Source organism: Rhipicephalus sanguineus, chromosome 8 (genome assembly GCF_013339695.2).
Source record: "Rhipicephalus sanguineus isolate Rsan-2018 chromosome 8, BIME_Rsan_1.4, whole genome shotgun sequence".
Taxonomy (NCBI): Eukaryota; Metazoa; Arthropoda; class Arachnida; order Ixodida; family Ixodidae; genus Rhipicephalus; species Rhipicephalus sanguineus.
Genome location: NC_051183.1, coordinates 170661141 through 170683273, shown reverse-complemented (window position 1 = coordinate 170683273; position 22133 = coordinate 170661141).

Here is a 22133-nt window from a genome sequence, read left to right as displayed (position 1 = left end):
AAAGCAAGCATGTCGATTTCGGTGCCAAATGCTTGTTACTGTTGCTGTGAAATAGTGTAGTTTTTTATTGCGATTGATATGTGTAATTATGTCATTATTACTAATTATGTACTTGGTAAGCCCCCCCCCCCCCCTGGGATGTCTTAAAGGCGCTGAGGGTACTGTAATAAATAAATAAACTGAAAGTTTCAATGCACTGCAACATTATTTAAACCATTATGCTGCACTTATAAATGTCCTTTGCGGAGTACGAACATCCTTGAAAAAAAAAGTATTCTTGTATCTGTATTGCTGTATCTGTATTCCGGAATACTTTTTTCGTCATATTGCAAAAGTATCTCTGAAATATCCCATTACGCTAAAGGCAAATGTATCTCAGTATCTGTATTTTAGGCTTCCAGTCCACGTATTTCGATATCTTTATTCTGGAATACTTTTCCGAGTATCTCTGCCCAGCCCTGATCTATACCTTATATTTTCTTCTGGATCTAGTAGAACAAAATGTGTGCATGTATCATCGTGTTGTTTTCACCAAGTGGAATATAGCACGCGAGTGCGTCCCTTACTCTTCACGAAATTACGTCAGAAGGACAAGCCTGAAGTGAGAACCCGGAGCAATAATTCACCTAAGCGGCTAGCACGAAGTAGGAAGAACGTTGGACTATGCGCCGCTCGCTGTATCTCTCACAGTGCCTTGCGCGCCCGCTAGAGGCCAGCGCGGCGCTGCGCCTTGCGGAAATATTGATAATATATGGTGTTTTATGTTGCAAGAACCATTTCATGGCCAATGAGCGCCATGTCATGAGATATTTACGGAAATGTTTATTGGAAATTATGGTCATGCACTGCCTGATCCTTCTGAAGCACGGAGTCTCTGCTGCAGTTTTGCATTTCCAGCACTTTTCTGAGCACTTTTCATCATTTCTATGATGAAAAGTATTATCAAGGAGGGATTTACGTGATAAGAGAAAAAAATTGCGTAGCTTTCACTGGAGGCGCAATGCTAAAGATAATAATACTATCCGGGGTTTAACATCCCAAAACCACAATATTATTATGAGAGACGCCGTAGCGGAGTGCTCCAGAAATTTCGACCAGCTGGGGTTCTTTAACGTGCACCTAAATCTAAGTACGCGGCCACAGTCATCCTCGCCTCCACGCAGCGCTAAAGAAACAGCGTAGTTGATGGGCGCTGTGAAGTTTAGGAAACTTTCTCATTTGTTGTTCCTCCATTTCATTCTTCTTCTGCCGTCTCTCTTTTTTTCTATGTCGTTTATTCTCTGTTTAGTTTTACTTACTTCTCTCTCTATTTCTTTTTCTTTCTTTTTTCCTCGTTTATCCCCTCCTCTCTCTCTCTCTATTTCTCACTCTATTTCCTTTTGTATCTGTCTTTGACTCTTTCTCGCTCTTCCTCTCTTTCCCATTCTCTCTGTGCCATGTTTTACTCTCTCCCCTCCTTCATTGTCTCCTCTCACCATCACATCTCATGCTGCACTGTACTATACACGGCTCTGCTATTCTACGCTAGTGCGCCTGAATGGCCGATTGGTTATGACGCTCACTATCTAATCGAGAGTACGGGTGTTTGAATCCCGCCTCCTGAAGAACCTTTTCCCTCAAGAATTTATCTACTTTCCTTTACACTCCTTTCTTTCTCTTTCTCTCTCACTTTTTTTCTCTCTTTCATTCTATCTCTGTGTACTCCTTCTCTGACCGATCAGGTTTGTTCCAGGTCACGCTGTAGAAATTGGCACACGTGTTCTGGGAGCGCAGCAGAAGGGTGCATAGACGAAGAAGAGGATGTAGAGAGTGCGTGCCTGTTCATGATGATGATCAATTCTGTTACCGACAGACAAATTACAGTGAGCTGAAACATCTTCGCAGTTAAAATTCTCTTGTAAAAGTAGCCCGCGAGTCTTGAGAGATACCTAATCTGCAGGCTTTTGATTTTGTCACCTTACCGTCTTCATGTTAAATGATGCCTTGCCTGGTTTTTGTACAGCTGCTTAGCACAAAGTCATTAGTTTTAAGATAACCAGGATTTAGAAACATACACCTGCTGCTAAGATGACTTAAACAAATGTAGCAAACACACTGCCGATTAGGAAAAAAATGTCGCCCGCATCTTCCCACGGGGGGAACTGGAGTAAATGCGTCGCAGAGTGGTGGGGGTATCGCGTGAATGTGGCGTAATTGGGTTTTGCAGAAGCGTCGCGCTGCCCGAGTGATGGATCCGCTGCTCGACGTTCACGAACGGTCGCTGCTTCTCGAGCACGACGTTCAGGATCCACAGCCCGTCGTTGCTGTTTCGCAGCTGCTTCTCGTTCCCCGAGTGAAGCATCCGCAGCCCGTCGTTGCCGTCTCGCAGCAGCTTCTCGTGCACGAAGTTCCGGGTCCGCAGCTTGCTTCAAACGCTTGCGTTCAGCGTCGTATGCTCGTCTCTTCGCAGCCTTGTCTTCTGCGTTGCTTGCTGTTGTTGACGCCGACGACAGCGAGGGTGGGGTAACGTTGCCTTCAACGAGTGGTGGGACGCTGATTGAAGGTACTGTTGCTTCCATCGCATCTACTCGAGTCAAGCAAAGCGTCAAGTCAAGCGAAAGCCAAGTAGAGACGCCCTTGACTGAATTCCGAACGCGCGCTCCGCCGCTTATATACACACCGCCCGTGTTCGATCGAGAGGAGCGAGGGACGGAGAGGAGGGAGGGAGGGAGAAGAGAGGCCTGCTGCCGGCTCGAGACGAGCCGAGCATGCGAGGGAGGGAGAGGAGAGGCTTGCTGCCGGCACGAGACGAGCCGAGCATGCGTAGTGGGGGTAGGTGCGACTAAGAAATTCTCCGCATTTAAAACACAGACCTCACAAAGATACTAACTTCAACGAACTGTTGTTCACTTACGTTGGGAAGGATGTGAGACATGTATACGAAGAAATGCAGAAAAACTGACTGCGCAATGCTTGTGTTTTTCGCTTAATATCTCACGGTGTAAATGAGAGCTGCATATGAAGGATTTGTGCATTTTATGCATTCTTCGTTAAGTGACCTGTGTGCACCGTTGCCCTGCTGTTTTCTGTGCAATGCTCTCAGTCATAGAATTTCGCTTGTGCAACTTAAATCGTATGACTGAATCAGACGCATATGTTGTCATTCGGATTAATGCACTATCATAAGTGGAGTCTTGAAGTAATCCTTTAAGGGATTATAATATTGAGAAACAACCGGTGTCTTATGTGTTGCGCATTTTTTAAAGATATTTGTCGCACGCCGAGATTGCGCACTTTATTGAGATTATGCAAAACGTTGTGACAAAAATACTCTCAAACATCCAAACTTAAGCAGGACAGCTGGCTTTCACTGTGCGCAAGTATGATATCTGACAAAGACCGTGGAAAATTGCAACCATGAGGCTGATTTATCTAAGACGAGAGTAGTCGTGAACGAAATAAACTATGCTCCCACAAGTATCTCTAATTATTTCTTATTTATAATACGCAAAAAATGCCAAGCAGGAGTTACACCAGCTTCCCACCAGCGTACTCTAAGTGCCTCGGTCACGTGCTCAACGGACACGAGCACGCCTTGACCATTTTAGTACTGCAGTCGAAGCGACTTGAAGATTAAGACAAATTTGAACATTTTCGATGTTTCTTAGCGTTTCTTTCCTTCATTACGCCGACTCCCGATGACATGAATTATGCATACCATTGAGTACGGTGATTTTCATAGCTTCTTTCCCGTGTGAATTCGTGAGAAAAGGAGCTGGTTGGTGAGAATTTATTATGTAGTCTGCTTCTCCCGTTTGTTAGTTGAAAGTGCTCGGTAACTTCTACGTCTGCCCAGTTCACTGAGAATGATAAATAGGCGTATGCGTTGAAGATTGACTTTAACTTGATTTCGATTCTGCAGATATATTTAAAAGCCTTCTACGGTGTCTGCATTTGCATATGAGTAATTTTTATAGGTAAGCGATTTCATTAGTGTTCTCTAAGTTGTACCTAAGATCATGTATGTTCTACGCGGATATACTTATTTATTAAGGCGAAAGCGTTAGCGCCTCGTCAAACGCGAAATTTGGCCATCGGCGTCGGCGGTGTCAGCACGAGGGGTGCAGAAAATCATTGTATGGTGTCATCATGAAGTCACAGATCGCCAGACTTTGTAGAGTTATCATGACGCCACGCAACGTCACGTCACGTCATGCTACCATCAGGTGACGTCGTTACTTAGCCAAAGGTGGGCCGATTATGTAGGCAGTGCAAAAACCACGTTAGGTGCCGCATGCTTTCGGAGGAAGACAGGTGAAAATCAATACATCAAATGAGAAAAAAAAAACCTTGTGATCCCTCGGCAATAGGAATCAGTATAGCACAAAAGACAAGCGTGTCTTCAGAGGATATAGTTTATTCCTTACTGTACATTGATGTATGACAGCTTGTACAATGTCTATTTGTGTTTAGCAGCTAAACACCATTTGGCTTGGAGGCACCAACGTTCTATATTTCTCCGATGTATTTCCGGGACCAAAATACTTCAGTTAAATGTTCGTTTACACCGGCATAAAACAATTTTGTCCTTTGTAAGATGGCCAGCGCCTTCGAGTCCTCTGAGGCGAATGGACAAGGCACCGTGTGGGTTTTTACTTATTTGGGGCGCGCAGCTGTGGGAGTGGAGGGTTGTTTGGGCGAGGACGTGATGTGTTCTTTTAAGCGGCGGTAGGTTTTTTGGAACACCACCATTACCAGCTTCACAGGCAAGTCAGTAGAAGCTTCGCTTGAAAAACAGATAATGACGCCTGCTGTTGGGCAATGTAGGCTACAGTGTTGCCGTGGGCAGTGACGGCGGTGAGAGGGCCCGCTTCTTTACCAATCGCACAGTGGTGATGGCGCAACACTTATCCTACGCGTGCGGAATCCGAACCATGTGATGACGCAACAAGTTTTATGCTTGAGTAGTCCGCCCGTATCACTTGGGCGCGCGTTACACATGGTTCGAAAACTGCACGTATAGACGATTTTCCGCAGCTGGTTTGTACAATCAAAACTAGAGGGCGCCACCGCACTGTGGCCGTCCCCCTACCGTGGCCGTCTTCATGCATAGCCATCCCCCTGCCGTCCTGCCCCTGCGGTGGCCTTTGACAGCGCTCCTCAGTATGTCTCCATCCGCGTCGCGTCGTCTGCTCGACGTTCCCATAGCGTCTGCGCACACACGAGTAAAAGAGAGCAGACGGCAGCGCCGGAAAAGTAAACATGGCGGCACCTGTGGATGCAGTTTCCTTCCGCCTCAAATTTATCACGTCGTCGTCCCTGCGCTGTGTGGCCCGTAAGTACAAAACCTACGCATATATTTGCTTTATATTCGCATCCTGAAGCTTCGAGAGCAATGTACACATCGGTATCTTGCAGTGTTTCCAAGATTCATTCTCATATTGTCGGAGGCAAGGCTTAGCAGCCATGGCTAAATAAACACAGCTGATCGCAATAATAAAGACAAAGCATACCTGACAGGGGCGTAGCCAGAAATTTTTTTCGGGGGGGTTCAACCATACTTTATGTATGTTCGTGCGTGCGTTTGTATGTGTGCGTCCATATATACGCAAGCAAAACTGAAAAATTTCGGGGGGGGGGTCGAACCCCCCCAACCCCCCCCCTGGCTACGCCCCTGATACCTGACGCTTTTTGTCCAGCGTGAGCTGAAACAAAGCGATGGCCGATATTGCCATTCATTTATTGCTGGGAAGACAATGGGCAAGTAGCAAGCGCGAGTTCGGATCGAAGCGGGCTGTCACGTCTGCATGGGTGCTGCCATGTTGGCTTGTAACCCCAGGTACTGGCGATTGCTAATACAACAATTTAAGGCATACACCATAAATACGAAGTAGATTAAACTTGTCGCTTATCGTTGTGGCGTGGTACATACCAAACAAACGCAAATGTCTCAACGTTTTCAAATTTGAGGCGATAACATCTAGAACTATGTTTTGCTGCTGCAACCAGCCTGTGTGGTGCGGCCACGGCCGCTTCACTGGCGCAATGCGTTGGCTGGGGCAAATGGCTGGGGGAAGGCCAGTTACGATAACGTGATCAAACATGGCAGCGCCCGTGCGCCGCTGCGGAAAATCGTCTATACACATTACACCGGAAGTCGCACCCACCCTATCGGAAGTTGAACGTTGGTTCGAATGTTATGAAACACCGATAAAAATAAAAAAAACTTGTCTATGTGTAAGAGTTGTGCGGAATATATCGTACCGGAGCCTAAATTTAGTTTAGAAAAGGGCCAAGTAACTGCCATAATAACTGATCAAAATTAATTGAATGAGATCATTGAAGGAGCAGACTGTATTCTCGTCAACGGCTGGGATCGTTGAAATACCTGGCGGAGCACGTTAAGCACGCACTTCCATCTACGTGGCCTCTGCGATCCGCTTCAGCAGTGCGACCGTCGCGCTGCCGAAGCTCGTCGAGTGTGCAGAAACAACTTGAAGTAGTTAATTGAAGGAAGAGACAGTTTGCTTGAGGGTATGCGCCATCATGATGGACACACCCTGCTACAGAAGAGTCTCCTTTCATTCTAATTTCAACCGACGTGAATGAAAAGCTCGTCAAATGCTGCGGCTACGCTAATAAATATAAAATCAAGTGGACCATTAAGGTTGCCTAAACTTTTAGATTCATTCGTTTGTTCGTTCGTTCGTTCGTTCATTCAGTCATCATTTTCATTCATTCATTCATTCATTTCTATGGCTGTGGAACTTGTTTGATTGAACTTTACTAGCTAAGTTGTTGAGCAAATCGTTCTTCCTTGTCCGGCGAACGAAAAAGCTACGAAAATCTAAACGGGTATGTGCCACACAAATTTGGTAAATCGTACTACTCATAATCATAAAGGGGTATGTGCCACATAAGTCGGGTAATATCACCTCTCACCACTGGTTCAGTAAATATGAAGGCAACAGTTAGCCGAATAAATGGCTGAGAAGCGGCGGCGGTCAGTCGAAGACCCTGATACTTACAACAAGAGAATACTAGGGTGCGGGAAAGGCAACGGCTGCGGGAAGACCACAGAGCGATGGAAGGAGTGCACCAACGACGATGTGCCCATAGATCTATGAGAGGGGCGAACTCTTGCTTTCAACGCAAGATTCTGTCTCTGGAGGTTGGACATCCGTGTCGTGTCTGTGTCTCTATGTGGCTTAACTCGAACCTCATTGCGCTGGGAATCAACGTAGAAACAACCGAGCATCGCCAAGCTAAAGCCTAGCAACGACCTAGAAGCAACCTAGAAACAACCAGATTACTCTTCAAAATCGTCCAGTTTCGCTCTTTCAGGCATTGCGCGGCTTAGTGCAAGCATCGCAATTTTTAAACCCGAAAATGTTTTATACCGGGGTTCACCAAGTCTTTCATGACGTATTTCCGTGACGGAAGTACGTCAGCCAAATGAACGCCATCAGATGGCAAAGAAAAAAACTATAAGAAAAAGTTCCGTTGACAGGAGTGGAACCCACGTCCTCTAGGTCCGCGAGGATGGCTGACGGACGTTTAGCCCAGTGAGCTACCGACAATCACATAATGGAGCCTACATGAACGCGCATGTTATCTTTCACACTATCCTGTCCCAGTGCTCTTGGATGGATGGATGGATGGATGCTATGCGTATCGCCTTCATAACGGGGTGGTGACATGTGAGCCACCAGGTTCAAAAAAAAAAAGATAAAACTTCACTGCCTCCGCAGTTAGCTCCGACAACGCACAGTTGCTATGACCGTACCATTCGGCGCATTTCTAATACGAGAAGTGTAATTTACTCAACGCTTTAACACACCGCGAGGTGGAAAGTTTACCCCAAGCCTCGCTCATAGCATCCATCCAATAGGAAAATATCTCTCCGATGTTCGCTTTGCTGCCGCACCGCATTCGCCGCTCGCCATGTGAGATTTAATGTCCAGGCTAGAGCAAAGACACGACACTCGTCGTGTTTCACGGCGCTTTGATAGGGCGAATATCGAGTATCAGTGTTTACTGTGTGCTTTTTGATGCCACCTTTGCGCAGGATTCACTATATGCGGTGTCCAGGTATATCTTCACAACTTCAGCTACCTCAAGGTTTCAGCTACCACTACGTGTGAACATGGGTACGGAGATGTGCTACTAGGCGTCAACGTGGGTGCGTCCAAGTTATAGTTACTGTATATGCTACCTAGTCCACATGAAGTGGTTCTATATCTGTCAAACAACAATACACATTGTTCAAGCTCTCATACATCAGTGGACTATAAACAATCAACTACTTCTGTGAGGGCACGTTTCACATTCGTGTTATACCGATTCCTAGACGGAGGAATCGGCCTACTTTTTTTTTTACCTTGCCTGTAGAGGAGTTCGAATCAGACATTTTAGCGTAACCATTCCGGGTATTTTCATTACGTTGCGGTCGTTTATATAAAGGATAAAATGCTAACACTATTTCTTCTTTCTGGGAACATTTTATTGCATTGGTCATGAATAAAGCTGTTTACATAGGCAGCAGAACTTTACATTGTAACCCGATCAAGCATGGCGGTCTTCCACGAAAACTAAGCAAGCTGTGGCCTTACTCACTTGGCTCCATAGACAGCCGTGGGTGCTGACACGAAGTTGTCGTTAGTTGTATGCACTGTGAGCAACAAAGCAGATATACAGTCTAATAACTGAAAGTTTGACCACAGCCGTCACTCCCCCACAATGATAGAAGTTGCATGTATAGCTCGTCCAATGGACCTTTCCTAAATGTCGCGCCTGCCAAAAAGCGTAGGCGCTGTGCAACTCGGGAAAAAAGAGCGCCGAACTCCGTCGTCTGCTTCAGCCACACCATCGGGCTTGCCTTCACGCACGTGGTTGGCCACTTCACGCACCTTCTCAAGGCGCTATCATGCTTTTAGCAATCGTTATTAAATCGCGCTGGTAGCCGTAGAGTACGGAGTAAACCACGTTGTATCTCCCAAAGCAAGTCATGCGGCAAAACTCAAGTTTAGAGTAGCTATAGGGGTGCACAGTGTTCCCTTTCCGGCGGGGGGGGGGGGGAGTTTATCGCGGCGCCCCCCTTCGTTATTATGTCAATGTATGAGGCAGACATTGCGCCCCCCCACTTCATAGGTGACTAGGTGGCCCATGCGCGGGCCTAAGGGAGCAACAATGTAAATAGACACTTCGCCAACAGTTTACGCCTTTCATTGAGTGGATCGAGTCCGTAGCTGAGGAAAACCGCTTGCTCGCAACGCATTCGCGTAGAGCGGACTTGCATTTCTTACGAGTCGCTGCTTATATCGGTAATTTACAACGCCCGCACGATGCGCCCAGCTACAGAACTCTGTAGTGTAATAGTAATAAAAATAATATGTGGGGCTTAGCGTACCAACGCCGCCATGTGGTTATGAGAGACGCCGTAGTGGGACTCCGGAAATTTCGACCATTTGGTGTTCTTTAACGTGCACTGATATCGCACAGTACACGGGCCTCAAGCAGTTCATCTCTATAGAAATACGACCGCCGGGCCCGGATCGAACTCGCGACCTTCGTGTCAGCAGCCAAGCACCGTAACTGTTACCCCTCCGCGGGGAACAGCGCTGTAGTGCGCGTGTTTCTCATAGCCTTTCTTTTCTCTAAGCGTTCATTGGCAGAATTCGACAGTCTGTGCGTTTTTGATAGCAAATGTTTTACCTGAACTTCAGCTGTCGAATTTTGACTATACTTTCTGCATCGTAAGAATAAAAAAACACTCACTCTCATTTATAGCTATGTCTAAACATCACACCTAGTACAAAGCGTGCCTCAGTGAACCTTTGATTCACTTCGCCATAATTTTGATAACTATTTTGCAACTACGATATGTCGGCGAGTCACACGACTCCTTTGTGTCGAAGGCTGCCAATTATGCTTGGTGAAATAATTTGAGAGGTTTTCCGTCATCATTCTGCGAGGCTAGTGTTACTACACTCTAAGGCGAATTTAGCCGAAAGAGTAATTTACGGAGCCCAATAGGCGCACGTCGAACTGGTGGGCTGTTGAAGATCAACCACAGAGGGATTATGCAAGTGCAAACACGTTATTCCGCAAAAGGAGCAACGGCGGGAGATATGCAGGCCGTGTTCAGAGATACGTTCCGTGTGCAAACCGTTGTCAAGTAAAGTAACCATTCTCTTCGCTGTTGAGGGAGGCATACCACTTGTGTTCGTGGTGGCGTGTTGGTGGTTGTGTCGGGCTCGACAAATAGGGTCAGTTGATGTAGGAACGGCGCCATGAAGTCTGGAGCTGGTGCCGACACGACACGCTCTATTTCTCGGCGTAGTCACGGCATCGCGTCGCCACCGGCTGGGAAATGCGGCCGCCAAAAGATTAGGCCTATCTGTCTATGATTTAAATCTGACTGCGAAAAAACATAAACAACCCGTCTGTCATAGGAATCGGTATAACAAGAAAGCGAAACGTGTCTTCACAGACATAGTTGAGAGTTTGTTGCGCAGTCTTTCGCCCCAAGCACGAAGGAATGAATGCTTCAGCAACAGATCGTAATTTCACGCGGAGAACGGCAAGCAGCTGGAAACTTGCAACGCGCTGCTGAAGCAGAAAGGACGCACGGAACGAACATGCACAGATTGAGCGCGCACTAACTGTCACAGTTGTAACTCATTTCTGTGTGAGCAGAAGGAGCTTGATGTGGGCGAGTTGGTGAAGCATACTGGTAAATTTAACGTTGCGCAACGTACACGAGGACTAGAAAGGAACACTTAAACAGACAAGCGCAAACTATCAACTGAAATTTATTTCAGGAAACACTGATATTTATAACTGTAAAAACCATACGTCACATGATCACATGCTCAGGCTCTATCGCAACATAAAGGTAATCTCTTTTTCTTGGAGTGCTACTGACGCGCAGCTGATGCAATTTTCTCCGGCACGCGCAATGTTAAACGCTTCGAGGATCTCCCTCTCTAATCTACATATGCCCTCCCGCGTTGTTATTTACAGTCCAGTTGTGCGAACGTGCCCTCTCATTGTAGCATTGTCCCGTTTGACCTATATATACTTTGTTGCATGTCAGCGGCACTTCACAGACTACATCTTTCTTGCATTGGGTGTACTGTATCGCGTGTTTCTTAGTGCAGGGATCCGGTCTCACTTTGTTTATCATTGGACAAATCTTGGACAATTTACATGGGAAAGGCAGGCGGTTATCACAGAAAAAAATAGCAGAAAAAGAGAGGGTGCATGTAATTCCATATTGGCATAGGGTTTCGCACAATTTGAAGAGTGTTGCGCAAAGGCACACTGTGAATCTTATTTTCAGTGCCCCATGTAAATTGTCCAAGCAAGCAAGTCGATGTTTTATGCGCCTTCATTACGCCGCCTCGATGATGAGGTGAGTTACGTATTTCACTGAGTACGAGTATATGAGCGCTAAGGTACGACAGGTAATAAGGCTTGCTTATCGCGCCACACCTGCCGTCCACTGTGAGCTCGCACACAACGGACCTCAGCTTATTCGCAATGACTTGCCAATAAGCTGTTGGCAACGATCATTTGCCAATGATTATTGGCAACGATTTGCCAATAATTTAGGGTTAAGAATGATGATGTAGACAAAGATAATGGTAAAAAATCTGGTGAAAGGCAAAAAGTTCGCGATTGTAAACCATACTTTGGAGTTCATGCAAGAATATGTGTACATAGGCAATTACTAACGCAGGAGCCTAATGAAGAAAGGGAAATTCACTCAAGAATAAGAATGAACTCAACAGCATTCGGCAGGCATTCCCAAACGATGACAGAGAATTGGCCATGGTCATTGTTGTCAAAATATTATATCAGTACATACTGCCAGTCAACTGTTGGGAAGAAGCATTGAGGACCACAAAGCAATTGGGGAAAAAGTTCCAGAAAAAGCAGAACGCCTTTCCGCTTCACAGGAAGCCGTGCTTTGGCTGCACTGCCTTATAAACCACGCTATGTAAACATACGGCTGCTGCAAATTCAACCTGGCGGCCAAAGCGTCGGCGGTGGTTCGCATCGCCGTAACCGCAAACCTCCCGTGCTGCACGACAAAGCTCACAGCCTCTACAAGGACGCGTTCCTCGAAAGCGTGATGTCGATTACCATTGCCGAGACTTCAATATGCAGAAGGTTCAGCAGCAGCGCGAGTCGGTGTGCCCTAACGTATCTCGCTTTTTCACAGCCGGGTGAATCCGCCACCGCCGCTGCCGGCTTGTCGGCTTATGTCTCTTCGTGTATCTCTTGAAGCAACCGCTTTAAAAGGTGAAAACTATTTCTTGTCCATGTTTTATATCTATAACTTCAATTCAATAGAAATTAAAGGCTCAGAAAATGGGCAAACTGGAATGAATCCGAGAAACGGCGAAGGTGGCAGCGACATACACGAGGGGCAGAACAGATCTGAAAGTTTCTGACGTGCGCGAACACGGCTTTACGGCCGCTCCGGCGTTTAACTCGCTTTTCACTGCCGAAGTGTGAATGCGCCATGAAGGGCCCCTCTCCAGGCCTCACCATTTCGAGCTGACAAGTGCAATGCATACATTGCGTACTCGCGATCACGCCTGCCATGATTTGCAACCCGACGCGCCGCGGAAAGGTGTCACATTTCAAACTGAACGCCACTTGCCCTTCGTCTCGCGGCATGCACCTCAATATGGGAGGGGGGGGGGGGGTGGAGGACGTACAACAAGGAATGGGCCTACGTAGTTAACTGCGCTCTGACGTCGCTCCTCTGCGGAGACATCGGTGCTTTCACGATAATTATTCTACGCGACATGAGTAGTTTGTGTAATTTTCTGCTTCAATAGATGAATGAACCTGGAGGAAAATAGTAAAACACTCAAACGAATGTGTGCGAGTTTTATTATTCTTTTACTTTCAATTGCAGCGACATGCGAGTGTAATCTGCCTTCGTTTCGCATGCGTTCATGTTTTCGCGGTTGCCGCATCGTGCAGACGCCAGCCTTGACAACGAAACGGTAATTTTCTAACCCGTTACAGCGCTCATTAGGTTTATTTATCCTCCCGCATCCACCTAAATGTTCATGCGGCAGTGGTTCACGATACCTCTAGTATCGCGTGCGTGCAGATGTCGCAGGTTTTTGGGTGAGCCGGTGATGTGTTTTTTTTTTTCCGCGGCGCCGGGCTTTTCGGCACACCATCATTACCAGCCTCGCCACTCAGTCAATACACGCTTGCAGAAGAGTGGTAAGTTGGGCAGTTACATAATAGATCAATACAAGCTTCACTGGAAGAGCGGATAATGCCTGCTATAGTTCAACATTGTAGTCTACAGTGCTACCACGTGCAGTCACGACGGTGAGGGGCCCGGCTCCTAAAGAATTTTAGTATGGTGACAGCGCAGCAGTAATTGTACACGTTTGGCATCCAAACCTTATGGCGACGCCGCATATTTTAAAGGGGTGGTGCCACGGAATTTGTGGCTTGCGCGTTCTTTGCAGCAAACGTTTGTTATAGCTCCAGGGAGCGTGATACACGCACCAAGGTTTATGCATTGTCGCACAATATTTATTATCGCCTTATTTATGTGGACAACTTTCGGTTTCGGTTTCTTGACGCCAAGTTGGGCAGTGACGTTGGAGTATAGGAAGCTTGGACGCGTGAGCACACAAGGCTGTGACGCACGTAGTGCTGAGTCATCTGCTCTCGCACTCACCTGCTGCACAAGGAGCAGCAAGTCAAACGCGCCGACAGTTGCCGTGGCTAGCTGCAACAGCCACGATTCTCACTCTACGTCTGCATCCGCGTCCGACCTCACTGAGGACCTCGACTTTTCCTTTTCTGGAAGCAGCGAGGAGGACGACGTACGCAGCTCCCTTGAAAATCCAAATAACCATTTTATTTTCGATCCCCTGGCCAGCGACAACGAGGAGGCGCGCACCATGCTACTGAGGCAGCGTATACTTAGTGACAGCTATGGTTTCCATAGGTGGATGGATGCATGGATGGATGGATGGATGGATGGTTGGTTGGATGGATGAATGGCTGGATCGTTGGTTGGATGGATGGATGGATGGATGGATGGATGGATGGATGGATGGATGGATGGATGGATGGATGGATGGACGGACGGACGGACGGACGGACGGACGGACGGACGGATGGATGGATGGATGGATGGATGGATGGATGGATGGATGGATGGATGGATGGATGGATGGATGGATGGATGGATAGATGGATGGATGGATGGCGAAGGGATGTATGGATATACTTCATTTTGGTCCCTCAGTGCGCGCTCTAGCAAGTAGCGGGCCGCTCCCGCGTCGGTAGAGAAAGACAAAGCCTCTCTGCTGCGTCGCGGGTCCGTTGGAAGGGTTTCTATGAAAGAAAACGCTGCAGGCGTCTAGCGCCTGTCCTCCCGAGTATTACTGCTACGCGCTCTGATCATTCTCATCTGGAGTGACATCACTAAAACTTTCATTGCGCTGCCCATAGAGCGACGTCAGTGTTATGCGCGCTAGCGATCGGTCTCGATCTCGGGAACGAGCATTTACACACTCTTTGGAAGCGAATTAAAATATATATTACAAGTTTGCTGAGTCTGACGCTTCGTGATTAGTGTTCTTGCATGCAGATCAAACCCGCAACAGGTGTTTATAGCCTCCAAACTTGATGGCACCACCCCTTTAACCATGAGTGGGATGCCGTGTAACGTGGGCGTGCAAAACCATAGGTCGGCAAGTTCCGTCATGAGTCCACGGACTCAGACTCGCATGAGGCTGTGTTGAAAGTTGGGTGAGTTGGTTCGGATTCATTTCTTGAAAATGCGCGAAGGAAGCGCATTTTCCCGTGTTTACCGCCTTTCTCGTGTGACCGTCTGGAAATGCGCGGAGAAAACACGTTGTCCTTTGTTTTTAGCGCCTTTCTCGTGTGACCGCCTTGTTCCGCGCTTTGCAAGCAATGAGTACGTGAGTCTGAGCCTGAGTAATATTTTGGTAACTTTCAGTCCTAGTGACACCTTTTGCGAAACAATGTTAGTAGGCTGGGTCGGAGGGAGTCTGATGGAGGAAACTTTTCGTGAGTCTGAGTCTGAGTGTACCCTAAGCGGAAAATATCATTCTTGAGTGAGTCTGAGTGAGCTCCACTTGCTTTCCTACCTACGGTCCAATCTACTCAACTTAAGCACTGCTGTCAGCCTTATGTCACCTCGCCTTTATACCCACGTGTAGTCACAGATGCTTTAATGCACTAGAGCTCATATGCCTGAAAAAATTCAGTGATCAGATGCTTGAGTTGTGGAGGTTGGTGGCTCGGGGTGCCTTCACCTCCCGTTCCCGCAAATTTGTACACGGGAAGTTGTTGATAAAGATATGTCATGTCAGTCGGGACATTCAATAAAAATGTGTTTACTAGACTGCCGCGACTGTTAACTCATATTTGAAAATACAAGGTGAATAGCGTCCACGAGAGCAACAGTTGTGTGAGATATTGGTGTTAAATTATTGAACACAATGGCTGAAAATGCTTATCATACTCTAACGGACTCATGATTCAACTCACTCCGACGCACCCAGACTCAGATCGAGTAGTGACTCTGAGTGAGCCCGGCTGAGTAATAGTTCAGCCGTCTGAGTCTGATTGAGCCCCGCTGAGAAAACTTTCAGTGAGTCTGAGTCCCAGTGGGTTCAGCTGATGGAAATTTTGGTGAGGCTGACTCCGAGTTAGTCCTAGGTGCAAAATATATTTAAGTCAGACTGAGTGAGCTCTAGCTTTTTATTTTGTTGCTGACCTATGCGCGTACACTTCGTTCAGCCGTTTTTATAAAAACTTTTATTAAAACGAGTTAGTGGCACAAGTTAAATGTTTTGTGTAATACATGTTATATCGCAGCACAAGTTTAGTTAAAACGGATCAATAAGCTGTCAGGATTAATAATGAAAATTAGCAGGATTAGTTCATTGAAAGAACATACTGTTTTCTTGTGAACTGCTGGGATCATTGAAGTAGCTGACGGAACACATTAACTGCGCACTTCTTTCTACGTCAGGGTTCAGGCTTAGACTGGTTGGTTTATACTTGTACACTGCTTCAGCAGTGTGACGGTGAGTTGCGGAAGCTCATCGAGTGAGCTTACGTTAATTGAATGAGTGAATGCAAAGAGCAGACAGCTTCTTTGCGAGGTTGCGCCATCAAGATGGCACACACCAGCAACATGACAGCCTTTTAAATGGTAAGCATTTCTGAGCGAACCCAAGTCACTTTGACCGTTTCCATCCTCCATCCATCCATCCATCCATCCATCCATCCATCCATCCATCCGTCCGTTCTATCTATCTATCTATCTATCTATCTATCTATCTATCTATCTATCTATCTATCTATCTATCTATCTATCTATCTATCTATCTATCTATCTATCTATCTATCTATCTATCTATCTATCTATCTATCTATCTATATATTGTGGTAGCCATGCCCATCACCTGGCTGGTGTCGTAGGAACATGTGCTACACACTACGATGCGCGCGGTTCACTCGGTCGCCTCGAAATATGCAGCCGACTTGGTGCCTAGGGGAGTCGGCTAGGCACGCACAGCAAGGGTGGTAAACGCAGTGGGCGTGTGTGTTTAATGTGCCCCGTACTTGAGAAGGTTAAGGTGCAAGTGTAGTGACCCCATGAGTCCGTATATTTTCAGTTTAAATTGAACCTTCTTTTCGTAATAAATTTTCTTTGTTGAACTTCGAGCTTCAGTTGTTTTTTGGAGCAGACGACCCGAACCCCACATCTGGCGCCCAACGGGTGTTGCCGTGTCCTACCAGCAAGAATTGAGGCCACGCTGAAAAAACTGCTGGAAGTGATGGAGCACCTCGACGTCGCCTCAGCAGTAGTCTGCGCGGTGAGATGACACGCCGAGTCCGTAAACAACCTTACAAGGAGGCGCGTAGTAATCCCGACCGAAGGCGGAGGACGAGGTCTGGTGCCACCATTTGTACAGCTGGGTACACCGGCGCAGGCAAACGAAGAGCCCGCGCTCGACATTTTCGACGAAACGCAACAGAAAGAAGCTGAATGCGGCGACAGTAAGATGAACCATGGAGAGTCCGTCTCCTACGATGACGGCGGGTAGGCTACCGGGGTCGACGACAACGAGAGCGCCGCGGATGTTTTGGTGGCCCCAACCCAGGAATGCGTGGTGACGCAGGGTGACGACGAAGGCACACACTTGCCCCTGTGATCTTCGGTGGCGTTGTTTTCCAAGATCACGCCGAAATGTGTTAGCGGAAGGCCAAGCGACCGGGACGACCCGGATGAAGATTCTGCGACGCGGCAACGCAAGAAGCTGCAGCTAAAGCCTCGCTCGGTACCCGTGGAACAGAACAAGGAGGCTGCTGCCGTGCCCAAGGTCCCTCAGGCTGCACCTAAGGCCTCGTCGCTCATTTTCGGCGGAGCGCGACCCGTTGACACGGCTGCTCGAGAGCGTAATATCGAAGCACGGCTGACTCGACAGCGTGAGGAAGAGGGACAACAAATGCGGCACCAAATACCCTTTCAGGACAGTCGCAAAAATGACCGGGCGAGGCTCTCTAGCTTCGCCTTGTGGTCATGGCGACCGCGGCATTCCGCGCAGTGTGGCAGGACTTCCTACAACGGTGGGGCATGGACAGCATGCGCTACGCTGATAACCTCGGCTTTATTGGCAAGGTTACCGAACCCTTGAACGCTTAAATGAATAATTTTAGGGTGTCAGCCATGCTTAAGTACTAAAGTGATGTTACTGGCCTGGTCGTCTTGTTCAATTCGGCACCCCGAGGTCCGAGGGACATGCAGTGCACGCGCTACGCAACACACTTCGGCCCTCTAGCAGAGGGCCGAGGTTTCGTCGGCTGCTGGGACTGGGAGCGGTTATCCTGGGCGCTGTCCGAGGTGGTGCCGGTCGTGTGCGCCCGCTTAACTGCTCGTGGGGCAAACATCTCCACATCACATTTGTCTAGGCGATGTGAAAGCTCAGTGCTGCTGTCCACTCCGAGGCTGGAGGCTGAAGCTGCTTTCCGAAGATTCAGGTAGCCGTAAGGCAGCAGGGCCACCAACGACCTTCGTCGCTCGCTGCTTGTCGAGGCGCGTCAGTATAGAGGTCCCATGGCGTCTTGCAACTTGTTCAAGGTAGACGCGCACCTGGTTTCTGAAGAAACCAATGTGTTTGGCTCATTTGGTTCTAACGGGGCACCTGACGAAACACCAGTGTCATTATACATCAAAATATCGAAGATTATTGCACATTCAACGCTGGAATTGAAGATGCGACCGGCGCGTCCTTCCCTCGAGGCGTTTGCTTCTGGGCAGGAAAGAAGCAAACATGGCACCTTGTGCTTGCCTGGAATGGATGCCACGGCAACCATGGTGTCTTCTTTACTTGTTGGCAAAGCGGGCACATATGGCGCATAGGGATTGAACAAGCTGTACACTTCTTCATTTCCTTTTAACGTAGCTTCCGGAGGTGAATTCTTGAAAATTTTGTCTGCAGCTCCGCTTTCTCGCTGAGGTGTTACCGCATGTGACACGGTCGGTAGAGGCTGAAAGGTCTCCGCAGTAGCATCACATTATGAACGCCGCACTGGGCAGACGGTAGTGGGTTGACCAGCTCCACAGAGTCGGTAGGGCCAGTCGCAACCTTCGCTTTCGCGGCCATGAACACCACAACGACCACAAAACGGTGCGGCGCAATGTGATCGATGATGGCCACTCACCCACACCGACGCCAAACACGTTGTACAGCACGGTAGTCGAACGTGCCTCGATGACCAGAAACTCGAAGGTAGCTCTGGTGACGGGATCCGTGGTGCTTATTTCCATCCGAACAAAACGTGCGCCTGTGAGGATTCCGCGTCGTGCGCTTATGAGGCCAGCGTTTTCTGACACCTTACCGTGCGAAGACAAAGCCTGGGCGAGGACTTAGTTGGGGACGAACGACGGTAGGAATAAGCAGGCGACGTTAGTTACCGGCGGGTCAACAGGAATGACGGAAATCCGCTCGCCACCGATGGTCAGGTAGCCACATTTGACGATTAGACTCATGGAAGCCACGCTTTCGACGGTGACTAGGAATTTCATGCCTTCCATAAGCTGAACACTGCGTACCGCTGACGGGCCAACTATTGAGGTCTCTGGTTAGTCCCCACAGGAACATCGACGTTGAAGGCTTGAGCCTTCGAATGAGTCTGCGGAGGCACTTGGCGGATCACGTTAAGCACGCACTTCCTGCTACGTGGCCTCTTACATCCACTTCAGCATTATGATCGTGCACTGCCGAAGTGCGTCGAGCGTGCTTAAGTTTATTGAAGTAGTTAACTGAAGGAAGAGACAGTTTTCTTGCGGGTATATGCCGTCATAATAACACACATGATCTACAGAACAGTCTCATTTCATATTTTTCTCTACGCATCTGAGACAAATATTCACGAATTTCGAGGACCAGCGCCATTGAAAACACTCAAATTGAACATTAGGTTGCCTGAATTCTCTTGATTCATTCATTCATTCATTCATTCATTCATTCATTCATTCATTCATTCATTCATTCATGCTATGGCTGCGGTGCTTATTTTGATTGAACCTTCCCCTTGCTTGGTGAGGAAATCCGAGCTGACATTGAAACCACACCATTCCAGGCAGTTTCATTGCCTTGCTGTCGTTTGAATAAAGAATAAATTCCGAATACAATTTCTTTTTTCAAAGTACTATTTATTGCATCCGTTATGAATAAAGCTATTTAGATAGGCAGCAGACCTTTGCACGGTAACCCGATCAAGCAAGATGGTGTTCCAGGAAACCTAAGCAAGCTGTGCCCGTACTCACTTGGCTCCAACGACACTTCGGTGTTTGAAGAATGTTTGATTAGTTGGTACGTTCTGAGGAACGCAGCTGACTTACAGTAGGTTACAACCTAAGCATAGATGTAAGCTTCCCCAAAGCTGTCACTGTCCCAAGCGAGAGACTTTTAGATGCGAATCATCTTACGGCGGAGTTCAATGCGGTTGTGGTGGTGCTGTGCGGCGTGACCCCCCTTACTGCGCATGCACAAACCCTCTCCACACACCTCATCTCCACACAAAACCTCTCCACTCCCCCTCTAGTGCGCGTCATTCTCTCCTACGACGAGTACGCAGCAGCGACGCCTCCGGCGTCTTGACTTCGCACGAGCGGCCGATGGCCGCCTCTGCTTCTGTGGCTCTAGACGCGGAGCGCTCGTGCTCTCCTTCCCTCGTTGAAGAATCCCACGACGACACCAATGGCATGGTCTGCAGAGAGGCAGACGCACATGATCTTGCGACCTTGCGGGAATCGAATACCTCGGACGCCGGCAGTTCCACGCAGCGGGAGCTGGATGGACACTGGAAGGCAGTGCTGATTCGCCGCCAAACGAAGGCACAGGTTCGAGAACGCAAGAAAAAAAATTACACCATCACCCGCTCAAGCTAACCATCTCCCCGCTGCTTCGCATGCACACATGGTTTTCTTTAGCGGGAGGTGGTGCAATGTTTTTCATATATGGCCTCTTCAATAGGCCTTTCCAGAAAGTCGCGCGCGTGACCTTGCGCCAGCGCTGTGCATCGTAGGAAAAAAAGATGGCTGATCCCTCTGTCATAGGATTCGGTATAACACGAAAGCGAAATGTGTCGTCACAGAAGTAGTAGATTGCTCATAGTGCATTGGTATATGAGAGCTTGTACAATGTCTACTGTTGTTTGGCAGTTATAGCACCGCTTGATGTGGACGCCCTCACGTTGACGCCTAGTGGCACATCTCCGTACCGACGACTAAGGCCATTGATGATGATTTAACCATTGCGATAGCTGGAGTTAACATATAGGTGGACAACGCATATGGTGAATCCCGCGCAAATGCGGCATGAACAAGCCATAAACACTGATACTCGATATGCACTCCTTAAAAGCGTCGTGAAACGCTTAGAGAAACGCTACGCGCGTCGTGTCTTCCCTCAAGCCTGGCCGTTAATTATCACAGGGGGAGCGGGGAACGCGGTCCGACAGCCAGGCGAGCGTCGGAGAGCTATATTTCGATATGGATGAATGCTATGAGCGAGGCTCGGGTTAAAACCACCACCTCGCGATGTGTTAAAGATATGATATCTGGGGTTTTACGTCCCAAAACCACGATATGATTATGAGAGACGCCGTAGTGGAGGGCTCCGGAAATTTAGACCATCTGGTGTTCTTTTTTTTTTTTTTTTTTTTTTATTTGCGACATAGACTTGCCCTTAAGGCATAATATTTGTTTTGTATATTTGTGTTAAATGTGCGCCGTTAGGCCGGTGTTGTGTATGAAGTGAAGAAGTGTCTTGTGGAATGTGTTGTCATGTATCCATCGGTCATAACTGTTTGTGTCACTGTAGCGAAGATCAGCTTGCAGGAGATGACGGAAGCGTTCCGACTGTAATCCTTGGCATGTCCATATAAGGTGGTATGCATCTGTTCTTTAACCTGCACCTAAATCTAAGTACACGGGCCACTACCATTTCGCCTCCATCGAAATGCGACCGCCGCGGCCGGGATCGAACCCGCAGCCGTGCACCGTAACCGCTATACCACCGCGGCGGACGATGTGTTAAAGATTTGACGAAATCACACTTCTATTGGGCCCGTATTCTCAAACGATCGCAAAAGGCGATAGTATCGCGTTTGGTGACGGAGAATCTGATGCATTCAACAACTGAAGAAACACTTGCCTGTGACATCATTGTTGCACTGCTCGTTGGTGTCGCAAATGTCTCAGAACACAGGAGTGAGCGTACCGTGCGAGCGCAGAGAGACCCGAGTGCGTTGGTTTCATGCGTATGCTGGCTTCTACGCAGTGGCCAGGCTTGGCTGTGGCTACTTGATATATAGGACGTGTTGAAAGTGCTTTCAAAGTATTTTTGCGAAATTGTTTGAGGCACAGTATACTTAAAGAATGCAACTTTCTGCGAAATGTATTTTCGTTGCGAGTTTAACGCGGCGTACTCGGAGAGTTCAGCTGTTGTTTGCCACCGCAGCGACATCGTCTGAACATCTCAACTTGTTGCTGGCGCGCGATAAGCCACGCGAACAACGCACGGATCATGTTCCTAGAACGTTCAAACAAAAAA